This window comes from Cololabis saira, chromosome 1 (assembly GCF_033807715.1).
Source record: "Cololabis saira isolate AMF1-May2022 chromosome 1, fColSai1.1, whole genome shotgun sequence".
NCBI classification, from domain to species: domain Eukaryota; kingdom Metazoa; phylum Chordata; class Actinopteri; order Beloniformes; family Belonidae; genus Cololabis; species Cololabis saira.
Window position 1 is genome coordinate 19,721,595 of NC_084587.1, and position 12,823 is coordinate 19,734,417.

Below are 12,823 nucleotides of genomic sequence, written 5' to 3' on the forward strand. Positions count from 1 at the left end.
ATTTTTTTTTTCTGTTGTCTGAAGTTTAGATGAGTGAGAGTTTATACGTATAATATGTATGATCATAGATGAAGCTAAACTTCAAAATTGCCTTTTTTTAGACAAGACAACTTTGTATACAGGTCTGACAGTGCAGTTGGTTGAATTATGGATTCTTACTGTCACCTATTTTCAAAAAGTTATTTGTGAGAAATTACAGGGAATCTCTGCTACCAGAGTTGTTCGCTGGCTCAAGGCAAGGCAACTTTATTTGTATAGCATGTTTCATGTAAAAATAAGACTGATGAAATGCAAGAAATAAAAGTTAGAGTTCATTGTGGGAGATTACTGAAATGCAGCAGTGAATAAAAAGGTTGTAATCTGATGAATTAATAGCAACTATTTTGGAGATGCTAAAGTAATTTTTTTTTTTACAGCTGTAAACGATTTATCTATAAGGATGATGGTGTACTATTATCTATTAACTGTCATTTCCTAATAAAAAAATGAAATAAATAAACTGTGACAACAATTGACACTATAGAGGGCTTGAAGCTTTGGGTGCCTGGATCTTGGGTATTTGGAGGTTTCTTTAGTTGATAATGAACAACAAAATAAAAACCTGGTATATCATTTGCAAAATTCTGAAACAGCCACGGGTTTGGATCACTGTGAACTGAAGCTGGAACAAAAACTAGGCATTTTTAAAAAATATATTCTGAACACGGTGCGATGTATGACAACTGACTTTTGTAACCATGTTAGTAGATCAAACGTTTCAGTTCGTTAGAGGCCTGTCACAAAATAACATGTGTCAGCAGGAAGAGCACAATGAGTGTCACTAGTGGTTGTTACATGTTGATTTAGTGCGCTGAGAAAAAGTATTCCCTCCGCTGACACCTATCAATCTGGAAAGGTTTAAAAAGGCATTTCTAATGACAAATGGAAAATGACAAATGGAGTCAACATGGAGCAGTGGAGAACCTTCCTACGAGGGATCAGACAGCTAAAAATACTCCTGGACTGCATTGATGACTCAACCAAGAGATCACAAAAGAACCCACAAGCCCTCCAGGCCTCACTTGCTCAAGTTAAGGTCAGTGTTAATGATTCAACTGTAAGAAAGAAAGTTGGCAAAAATTGCATTTATCAGACAGTTCCAAGACGAAAACCTCTGCTGATCAAAAAAATGCAAACGTCCGTCTTACATTTGCCAGTAAATCATCTTGATGATCCTCAAACCTTTGGGGAAAATATTCAGTGGATTGATGAGACAAACTTGAACTTTTCGAAAGGTGTTTATCTTGTTCTATTAGGCAAAAAAACAACAACTCACAAAGCATTTCAGGAAAAAAAAATACTATGTGTGATGGTCTGGGGATGCTTTGCTGCTTCAGGACCTGGACGACGACCTTAATCGCTGGAATGATGAATTCTGGCCTCGCTTGAAAAATCCCGGAGGAGGATGTCAACAGTTCTTGACCTTAAGCCCAAGTGCATTTGGGTTTTGCAGCAGGACAGTGATCCAAAACACACCAACAAGTTCACCTCTGAATGGCTTAAAAAAAAGAAAAAGAAAAATAAAGAAAAAAGAGAAGGTTAGGGAGCGTCTCAGTCAGAGTCTGGAGTTTAATCCAACTGAGATGCTGCGGTATGGCCTTCAAACAATTCTGCAAAGAAGAGACGACCAAAATTCCTCCGCAGTGACGGAAAGGGTCATAGCTAAATATTGTGAAAGCTTGATTGCAGTTGTTTCCATCAAGGGCGGCACAACCAGTTATGAGGTTTAGGGGGGCATTACTTTGTCACATAGGGCCAGATTGGATAACTTTTATCATCTTAATAAATCTATCATTAAACAATTAATTTTGTAGTCACTCAGGTTATCTTTGTCTGATATTACAATTTATTTAATGATCTAAACCAGGTAAGTGTCATGAAAAAACCGAATAGGCTGCAGGCAATAAAATTTACAGTTGGGTTTATGGCAATAAGTCTAGAGGAAGGATGATTAGTCTCGAAATATGATTCTTCCTTTTTAACAAAACAGGATGTAGAGATGACTCCAGATTTATCTGACACAAACATGTTGTCGAGACAGCCCTGTGTATTTGAAGATGTACCGACTTGTTTATGGTTAACTTGCAACTGGTGTGGGAAGTGTGACGTTCGTGCTGCTAACAAGTTTCAGACCACTTATCACCAACTGTTTCACTGAGTTTGTAGTTCCCATTTCTTTCTGATTCCCCCGTCCCTAACGTCAATTAGACTAAATCTTATCCAGTATGATTATGAATTTTAGGATTTCTGGTTACTCAGCAGGGTTGTGGGGAGCACTTCCTGGTTTCACTCTGTGAATAAATGGTGATGCATAACTGCACTTATTAAGAAGGAAAATTTGAAGTTAGGTATCATGTTATTTCCTAACAATTCATAGTTCATCATTGTTCAAAGACTAAATTTATGTTCAAGTAGAAAACATTTAAGACAATGTTTCCAGGAGTGAATATTCCTAGTAGTGGACATCAAAGCAAGTTCACATCAAGATGAACTTCTCAGGGAAAAAGCTGAATCGCCAAAAAGTGCATCTTAGACTTCACAGGCCTCGCTTAGCATGATAAATGTTAAAGTTTATTTTATTATAAAAGAACAAGCATGGCTTATTTAGAAGGGTTGCTGGGAGATGGCTGCTTTTCCCTAAAAAGATCATGGAAACATAGCTTAGATTTGTAAAGACTGGACAATCCATAAATTTAAAGCGTGATTTGCATTTAATAAACGACTGCAGAAAAATATGAGCACAAAACATCTCTCACCAACAATTGTATCAAGCACAGAGGCGGAAGGCTGATGATCAGGGCCTGTTTAGTTGCCACAGAACCTGGGTACGTTGTCTTCCCTGAGATGCCATGGAGTCTTCTAGTCATCCAAAGTGGGTCATGGGGCAGGACAACGATCCAAAATGCACCGGCTAACCTACAACAGAGCGTCTTGACATGAAAGACGTTGCAGTGGCACTGTATGAACCTGGAATGTAAACCGACTGAATTGTTGTGGTGGAACGTTAATAGAGCTAGTGCATAAAGAAATGAAGCGCCATAAAGAAGATTGTGACAAACGTTCCACCACAACAATGTGAAAGAATTTGATGACGTCACACAGAAAAAAGGTTCAATCAGTTTAATGCTCAGGAGACGTGCTTGTTTTTTTCACATGCTGCTTCCGCATGTTGGTTATCGTTAAATAAATAGTGACTCAGTGTAATATGTCCACCTTTGTTGCTCGTCTCAGGTAGTAAATACTGTAACTACAGTACATGTAGGACCTGTGATGAGAAGGATGATTTAATTTTCAGTGACGGGATAAACATGAAACAAAAACATAAAGTATTCGCAACTTCTTCTCAAAGTCTGTCCATCACTATATTTCAGAAAGTGCAAGAAAATGTTTTTCTTGCACTTCAGACAAAACATACCGTACTTAAACTGAGTAACGTTTGTGGTGTTTTTTGTGTTGTAAGTAATAAAAGAAAGAATGATGTGAAATAAAACAGCAGAAGTGAAAGTAAAGTTCCTGCAGTCTATATCATAGAATACAAAAGAAATGACTAGTTGAACCAGTTAGTGGAACAGCCGTTGTCGTGTCAAATATAATTGGAAGTGTTCATGTAGTATTTGGTCTTTGTGTTTATACAGTTCTAAAATTAAAAAAGACAGTGCACATATTTTTCACCTCTTAAACTCAAGCCTATTTTGAGGCTCCTGCTTTAAAATGATATGCTCCCTTTAGGGGGGCTGTATTTTTTAAGGGGTTCACATAACCATACTAGAACAGTAGTTCTCCACCGGTCTGGCTTCGGGACCCACTATCACCCCTTTAATGACAAGCTGCGACCCAAATCCAGGAAAATTCTCACCATCTCAAATTTATTGAAAGAAAAGATGGTGCTGTTTAAACTTCAAATTGTACAGATAAGATAAGAGACAGTACAGATAAGAACTTAATTATTTGATACACAAACATGAAATCACAAAGTGCAACAACTGAGAAGTAGTTTAAAAAAGAGTTTTACTTTTTTACCTGAGGCAAAGGCGACCCACTTTTGGGTCCTGACCCACAAGTTGAAAATCACTGTACTACAGAGCGTGCCCCCCCCCCCCTTTACTTGTTTCCCGCTCAACATTTAATGACAATTTAGAGAACAGACATCGTACCCTGAAGAGCCTCTCGTATCTTTTTATATTCTTTATTTTTTCCCTGTTTGCATCAGTTGGCATCACGTTCAAACCCCCGAAAGCTGGGTTGCTGGATCATAACAAAGTTTGCAGAGTAAAAATCTATTTCAACTCTGACTTATCTGATAAGTTTCAAACTGAAATTTCTGTTTGCTGTACAAGACACATAAAAAGTCCTCTTCATGCAAACAAGAAAATACAGTTCAGTTTGATTTTTCATTTAATGCACCATGTAAGGAACAAACAGTTGGCCTCGCGAAACGTTGCATTAATCATTTGCTTGCTGACAGTGATTGATGTTAATAATCATTGACAGTGACATCCCCGGTCACGAATGCTCATCGTTGGCTATAGTTCGTGGTTCGGATTGTCACTGAAGCAGCAGTCAGCAATAACCAGTCGTGGGTGTGTGTGTCAACAGTCTTAATTCAGAGTTTATCTGCATAACTGTGAGCAGACCTGTTTGGAATGTGCATTCGTCTCGAGGTTCAGCCTGTAGCGATGGAGGTTGAGTGTGGGTGGAAGTGTGTTGGTCTGGAAGTCCCCCTATTTGTGTGTGTGCTTATGTGTGTGTGTCTGCTTGTGTATATACAGTATATGAGAAAAAAAACATCGCTGGTGAATGATTGTAGTCATTATTGCATGTGCCTTTGATACTCCGTTTAAAGTAAGGCCATGTAAAAAAGATGAGCTGCACTGTTAAATAAAGGGGGGGGGGGCATTTAAAGCCTGGTTTTAATAGAGGAGGAAGGCTGCCATCACAACACATCTTAGTCGGCGGTTTTTCTTTTGTTGGGCTAGACCTCATGACTTCATTGCACTTGGAATGTTTGACCAAAGAAAAGATGCTTGAGAAGAAAGTCTTTCCCTTTCATCACTGGAGTCTAAATTTAGCAGTTTAGTTTAAAGAAATAAGTGGTCATTTGCACTGTGGACGTCCCTGTAATGTGACATTTACATGGTGTTTTCCACAGAGCCACTTCTTACACACTTCAGTGCTGATGGATGTTGCAGTAATATGTAACCTGTTTCAGTTTTTTTTAACTTTTTTACCTTTTTAATATTATTTCCTACTGTATATTGCAACTTCACCGTCACCTAACACAGCTTTGTGTACTAACATCGCTGCATGCTCCAGACAACTGTCGTCTGCAGCTCAAAGGGGAATAACCCTTTCTGATTGTTGGTGAATGAAATCACCTCCTGCTGACTCTTCGTTTAAAATTCCCCTTTTATGATTTGCTCTAAATGTCACCATCGTGATCGCTAAAGCCACCTACTAGAGACCCAACATTTCTATTATTTTAACTATATGTGCCGACATCGGTCTGATAAGTTTCAGCATTCTGAATTTTCAGTGAGACAAAAAATAAAAGGAAAACATTGTTTGTTTGTATGTTTGAGCTGAAATTCTGTATCCAAGTTTAACATATTTAAAAGTGTGTCAACATGTTTTCACTAAAGTCAAGGCTAATGTATCTCCCTCTGCCACTCCATCACTACCCCTGAGATTGAAGCAGTACCCAGTTACTCACAACCCGGCTGAGACGGAGTACCTGTTGATACCTGTGCAAACTCCTTCCAGAAGGTTGCAGGGCTTTTGTTGCTGGAGTGTGCCGTGCCTTGAATGGTCAGGAACCTGCTTTCTCCTTGTAGATGCATTAAAAATGCTTTACCTAGGCAATGCAATTTCCTAAACCTATCCAAGAAAGTTGTTTAGGTTTAGAAAAAAAAATTCAGAGTTAAACGTGAGAGGGAAATATTTAGGATCAGTAAAATCCGATTAGAAGTGCAGATTAGAGGAGAGAGGGAAATAGTTAGGTATAGAATAATCAAGATAAGGGTTAGAGAAAGGAAGGGAATGGTTGGGTTTAATTAAAAAAAAAACCCAGTGAGGATAGAGGAGAAAAGGTTAAGGGTTGAAGGAGGGAGGAAAATGCTTCGGTTTTGGGAAAAAGGAGGGGGATTAAAGAGGAAGGAGGGGAAACGGTGATGTTTAGGGAAGAAATCAGGACGAGAGGCAGAGGAGCGAGAAGGAGGCTTGTAAATGTGATAAATGTGTAGGATTAGAGCGAGAGAGGGATGGAGAGAGAGGGGGAACAAAAAAGAGAAGAAAAATGGAGCAGAGGGGATTGGAGAGGGAGGTAATGAAGTGAACAGTATTGAAATGAGAAGAGCATTAGAAGATTTTTTTCCTTCTCCAAATTACTTTACCACAGTTGTATCCACTCGGCGGTTTCAGACACTGAGGAGCTAATTTTCTTTGTGGAACCTTCTGTCTACTCGAAGCCTTTCACTGGTGGCAAGCAATTCTACAGAATATGTGGTATTTCACTGCTCCGTGGTGAGCGGAGGTTCAGCCTCACTTCCACACTGGCCTCTCACATTGTTGGAGTTTTAATGGTGTCGTCCTAATGCTTCTCAAGGTGTTTTTAGATTAGACCCCGTTATAACCCCTGGATGAAGAATGGGTGTTGAACGAGCTCTGGAAAATCCCCCCCCCGGTGCCTGAAGACGAGCTGAGAGGAGGGAAGACGACTTGGGAGGTGTCATTGAGTGGTTCTACGTAACGTGACGGCCCTCTGTCTGTCTGGTCGGCCTCGCTGGCTTCACCAACATCAGAAGAGTTGGCTGATGCAGGAGATGGAGCGGGTGGCGAACAGAGGTGGACAGAGTACTCGACCCCAGTACTTGAGTACAAATACTACTGGTCAAAATTTACTCCGTTACAAGTAAAAGTAGCTCAGTCAAAATATTACTTTTAAAGGTACTTAAGTATCCAAAAGTAAATGCTTTTAAATTTACTTTAACTAAAAGTAAGAGTAAGAGTAAATTTCTTATTTTCCACATCAGTAAATTACTATATTTTTTCTAAATTAATTTAAGGATCTTTTAACTCTGCGGACACAATAAACATTTGAAAATAAATGTCTGTGGTTTGTCTGTGCCCTCGTTTTTTGCTCGGTCGAACTCAAACATTGAGTTAAGATACGGCCAAGGATTTTGTGAAAGTCCCTGCTCCGAGTCCGGCTCATTATCAGACTCAAACGACTCAGTGGATTGTCTGTCTTCTCCTGACGCAGGCGTAGCCATTGTTGCGGCTCTGTCTTGACAAACGCAGGCTACTTTGGCGGTATCGTTTTGAGGAGGCTTGACGTATTTCCGCTTTACGTACATCCCAGTGGAGAGCGTGCACTGTGATTGGTCTCCTCCTTTGACAAAAACAGCTTGTGTCCAATAGGATTTTAGGGAAGAAGAAAAAAGAGCAGGCCTGAAAGTAACGAGTACTTTTCAGCCTTCCTAGAAATTTACTCGAGTAAAAGTAAAAATATTTGTCTTGGAAATGTATTCAAGTAAGAGTAATAAGTACCAAAGAAATCTAATACTCAAGTAAAGTACAAATCCTCTGGATATGTACTTAAGTACAGTACTCAAGTAAATTTACTCCGTTACTGTCCACCACTGGTGGCGAACCCATGCTGAATGTGTGTAGCGACTTCCTCCAAATCGTGTTGCACAAATATGACCAGCAGTCTCCCTCTGCCACTCCCGCTGTTACATTCATTGACCGCAAATCACTCTATTTCCAATTTTTTCAAGACTGAGGAGTTCCCGGATTTACTCACCTGTTATCAACAAATCTCATTTACCACCCACCACCCAGTCAGTGCTGTTTACATTATTCTGACCCGTGATTAAGTGTACCCTCAGGTGAGTTACTGGCGGGGGCAGCTCAACGCGTCACAATGTGTCAGTTAATGTAAAAAGAACAGGCGACACGCTGGATTCGGGTGTTAAATGCGGGGTATCTGCCAATGTAAAAGGGGCCTCAGATTATCAATTATCTATGCCAGCTATTTTCCGAGCTGTGATGTAATATTGATCTGAAAATCTCACTTAAATGATGAAAAAGAACAAAATGTGTTACCATAACTATGCAGATGACACACAACTCTATATAACCGTCTCACCAGGAGACTACAATCCAATTTAAACATTGATCAAATTAAAGAGTGGATGTGCCATCATTTTCTTCAGTTAAATGAAGACAAAACAGAAATAATAATGTTTGGAGCCAAGGAAGAAAGATCAAAAGTCAGCACTCAGTTTGGAGCAGTGAAGCTGAAAACCAACAGCCAAACCAGAAATCTGGGAGTGGTTCTGGACTCAGACCTGAATTTTAACAGCCACATAAAAAAGAAGTGCAGTCAGCCTATTATCATCTAAAGAACATATCAAGGATGAAAGGACGGATGTCTCAGCAGGACTTAAAAAAAACTTGTCCACGCTTTCATCTTCAGTAGACTGGACTACTGCAACGCTGTTCTCACGCGTCTCCCAAAAAAATCCATCAAACAGCTGCAGTTAGACCAGAATTCTGCTGGCCGAGTCATCCTGCTGTTAATCCACCATAATGCACTACAACCTGTATTTGCATCTTTTGACTTATGTTTGTCTGTCTTTAATTCTGCTTTTAAACTCTTTTACCTTTTAATAGATTTTTAAATGTAAGGCACTTTGAATTGTCTAGTAAATGAAATGTGCCGTACAAATAAACTTACATTGCCTTCATACCAAGATTCGGTTGGACAAATGGAGTCGTCATGAATTCATCGTGTGTACAGAGAAGACGTGTGGGATGATCCAGGCCTTTGCCCATTATTGACACACTGCACATTACATCAAAGACAGATCATAAGTTGAGAATTAGGTTAAGCACACACAATTTAGTCCACTGCGCAGCAGATAAAACCTTGGCCGGCATATTTGCTTTGAATTTCTCTTGTCTAAACACTTCCAGTGACCTGAAGGTGAACAACCAGATAGATGGAGGCTTCTCGTTTATACTTAAGGTTACTTTTTAACAGCAGTATAATCTAACCATTCATTCCGTCATGGTTTTCAGTTAGTATCACTTATTTACTTATGTATTTATCATGCTCATCCAAAATATAACCCCCACCCCATACATTTGAGATTGTTGGGCTGTTTTATGGTTGAGGAACTCTGATGCTTAACCATTCAACCTGCTCTGTGTTTAATATTGATCTTAATCCTTTTTTTAGGAAGGAAAAAAGGGAAGAAGTTTTTGGAAAGATCATCTTCATTCACACTTAAATATTATATTGCAGGCTTAAAACATTGCACCGTTTGACTTTGGCTTCCTTTCACTTAATCATTTAACAGCAACAGAAATTTTGAGTTTGGGTCACTTAAAATTCTTCTTTAAGGGTTCCTATTAAAATGCTTAAGTAAATGGCAGTGTTTTATTATTTTGTCTTTAGTGTATAGTACAAGTACTTGAACTCTAAGAGATTAATCCACCATTAGATATTTTTTTCCATCGTTATATTGTACTTTGAGTGCTTCAAGTCAAAGGCCCAATCCCAATACACCCCCTACTTTTCTTCACTAGCCCTACTTTCTACCACTAGCCCTCCCTCACTACCACTACCCCTAAAAGAGAAGGGACAGATTTTAGGGCACTTGAAATCTTCCCAGGGCCCTACCCCAATACACCCACTACGCCTACTTTCAGCACCACCCCTAAAATCAGGAAGCTGAGAGCCAAAAGCTGTTTTAATTTCAGCTGTAGCGCTGGTAATATGCCACTTTATTAAGTTTTACAGTAATATTTTTTCAGGCGTAAAAGTAACCGTTAAGATCCCCAACCTGGGCTCAGTTCATCCAAATAACGCCTGTTAAGAAATTTGACCCGATGTTTTCGGAGATGAGAAGAGCCGCCGGCCCGGAGCAGCAGCAGCCGGAGTACAGACGTGATCGTCAGGTCAATCTGCGCCGTCGTCCCGGGGGAGAAACCTGCAGCTCTGTTGAGAAGAGCTGGCTGAAATAAATCATTTAGGAAGATAAATGTTGGTTTAATAGATGAAATCTAACAGCCTGTTAAGAAATTTGCTCCGAAAATTATGAGATTTCTGCCTGATTGCCGGCTCCGGAGCTGATTTATGGGTCTGCGTTAAATCGACGCAGAGCCTACGGCGTAGCCTACAGCATAGCCTACGCCGTAGGTTACGTAACCTCCGCCATAGGCTCTGCGTTGGTGTAACACGGAACCATAAATCAGCCTTTATTCTGGCGTGATCTTCACAACAACGGGCAAACTAGTGATTATGTACATTCACTGAGTGAATATTATGAAAGTAAAATATATATTTCTCGCTAGAAATGTAATCAAAACACATTTTTATACAGAAACTAACTCAAAATATTGATTTTATTCACTAAAAAATAAGAAATGTCCGCCATGCTGTTTTTTTTTATTCAGTCCGCAAATGACGACGAAAAGCATTCTGGGAAATTTTTCTGGCCCTAGATCAACTAGTGAGGATCGGAAATCCCTTGATCCGTAGGGACAGATTCATAGCCACTACACTAGTTTTCTTCACTACCCCTAGGTGAAAAGAGGAATTGGGACACCACTACCCTCACGGGAATGCGCAAAATGTAGGGGTAGGGATGAAAAGTAGTGGTAGTGATAGTATTGGGACAGGGCCCAATCACAAATCAGCTGAAGAGTCTCAAAGGTATATATTATACAAAAGGAAACACATACTGAACAGCAATACACTCCACATACTGTACTGCTCCCTCATACTTCCATACTTAACTTATTGTGTGGAATTATTATTATTACCACTATACATGCTGCAAAAGAAAGCAATACGAATTATAAACCATGCAGACTACCTTGCTCCAACCAACTCACTCTTTATTAAAACAAACACCCTAAAATTGGAGGACCTAGTGGACATGAATACAGTTTTAATCATGTTCAAGGCACACAATAATATACTCCCACCCTGCATGCAGGAGCTGTTTGAAGTTAGGGAGTCCAAATATCCACTTAGGGGGTCATGTATTTTTAAGAAAATGGGTGTACGGACTAATACGAAGAGCAACTTTGTATCAATAAAGGGGGTCCAGCTATGGAATAATTTAGAAAATGAACTAAAACTATGCACTACTGTAACCAAATTCAAAAATAAGTTTAAAAATAAAATATTAAATAAATATAAAACATTGATATGATAATATTATAATAATACCATGATAGTAGCAGATTGAAGCAAGTGTTTGCACGACCGCTCTCCGTGGCCGTTTAGCTGAGGAGTTGGTGAAGCAGCACCAGGGTGCCCTGTGCCACTTGGTATGTTAAAAAAATATTTATTTTACACACCCTACTCTTAACCTCTGCTCTCCGCGCTGTACAGTCTCTTGCCAAGAACCACTTAATTTATCACTCCTTGCAATTAATAGTATGTTTTTGGTTTTGTTTTCATCTTTGTTTTTTTTTTTTGTCTTTGCTTGTTTGCTTGTTACTTGTCCAATATATCCATTCTTTTTCAGTGTTTGAACCCAAATTATTAGGGCCCGAGCACCTTCAGTGCGAAGGCCCTATTGTGTCTGTAGGAATTTTTCTTTCTTTCTTTCTTTCTTTCTTTCTTTCTTTCTTTCTTTCTTTCTTTCTTCTGACGAAAGGAGGGCCTTTTTGCCCCCCTAAACGTGCCCAAAAAGTCACCAAATTTTGCATGCAAGTCAGGCCTGGCGAAAAATTTGATATTTAATGGTTTACATTAATGGGCGTGCCAAAATGGCTCAACAGCGCCCCCCGGAAAACTTTGTGCCTCAAGCCCCACAATACGGTTTGACGTACATGCACGAAAATCGCTACACACCTGTATCAGTACACAACTTAAAGAAAAGTCTCTTGGCGACATGGCCGAAACCGAACAGGAAGTCGGCCATTTTGAATTAATCGTGTCACTTTGGCGCAATTTATGCCATTCCTTCGGCAGTTAATACGGCCCGAACCGTAACGTGCCCCCAAGTGTGTTATACATCAAAATGTGCGTCTCCATCCTGCGACAACACGCATTACTTTTCTCTTTCAAAAGCGTTACCGTGGCGACGCTAGACGCCAAAAAGCGCGCCCACCCTTCATCTGATTCGTTCAGACAGAAAAAACTTTGCGCCTCAAGCCCCATAATACGGTTGGACGTACATGAACGAAAATCGGTACACACCTGGTTCATGTCGCAACTTAAAGAAAAGTCTCTTGGCGCCATGGCCGAAACCGAACAGGAAGTCGGCCATTTTGAACATTCTGAATTAATCACGTAATTTTGGAGCAATATATGCCATTCCTTCGAGAATTAATACGGGCCGAACCGTAACGTGCACCCAGGTGTGTTATACATCAAAATATGCGTCTCCATCCTGCGACTACGCGCATTACTTTTCTCTTTCAAAAGTGTTACCGTGGCGACGCTAGACGCCAAAAAGCGCGCCCCCCTTTCATCTGATTGGTCCATATTTGATAGTTCCCCAAAAGGCACCAAATTTGGCATGCAAGCCAGGCCTGGCGATAAATTTGATATTTAATGGTTTGCATTAATGGGCGTGGCAAAATGGCTCAACAGCGCCACCTGGAAAACTTTGTGCCTCAAGCCCCACAATACGGTTTGACGTACATGCACGAAAATCGGTACACACCTGTATCATGGGACAACTTAAAGAAAAGTCTCTTGGCGACATGGCCGAAACCGAACAGGATGTCGGCCATTTTGAATTGAATTGTGTAATTTTGG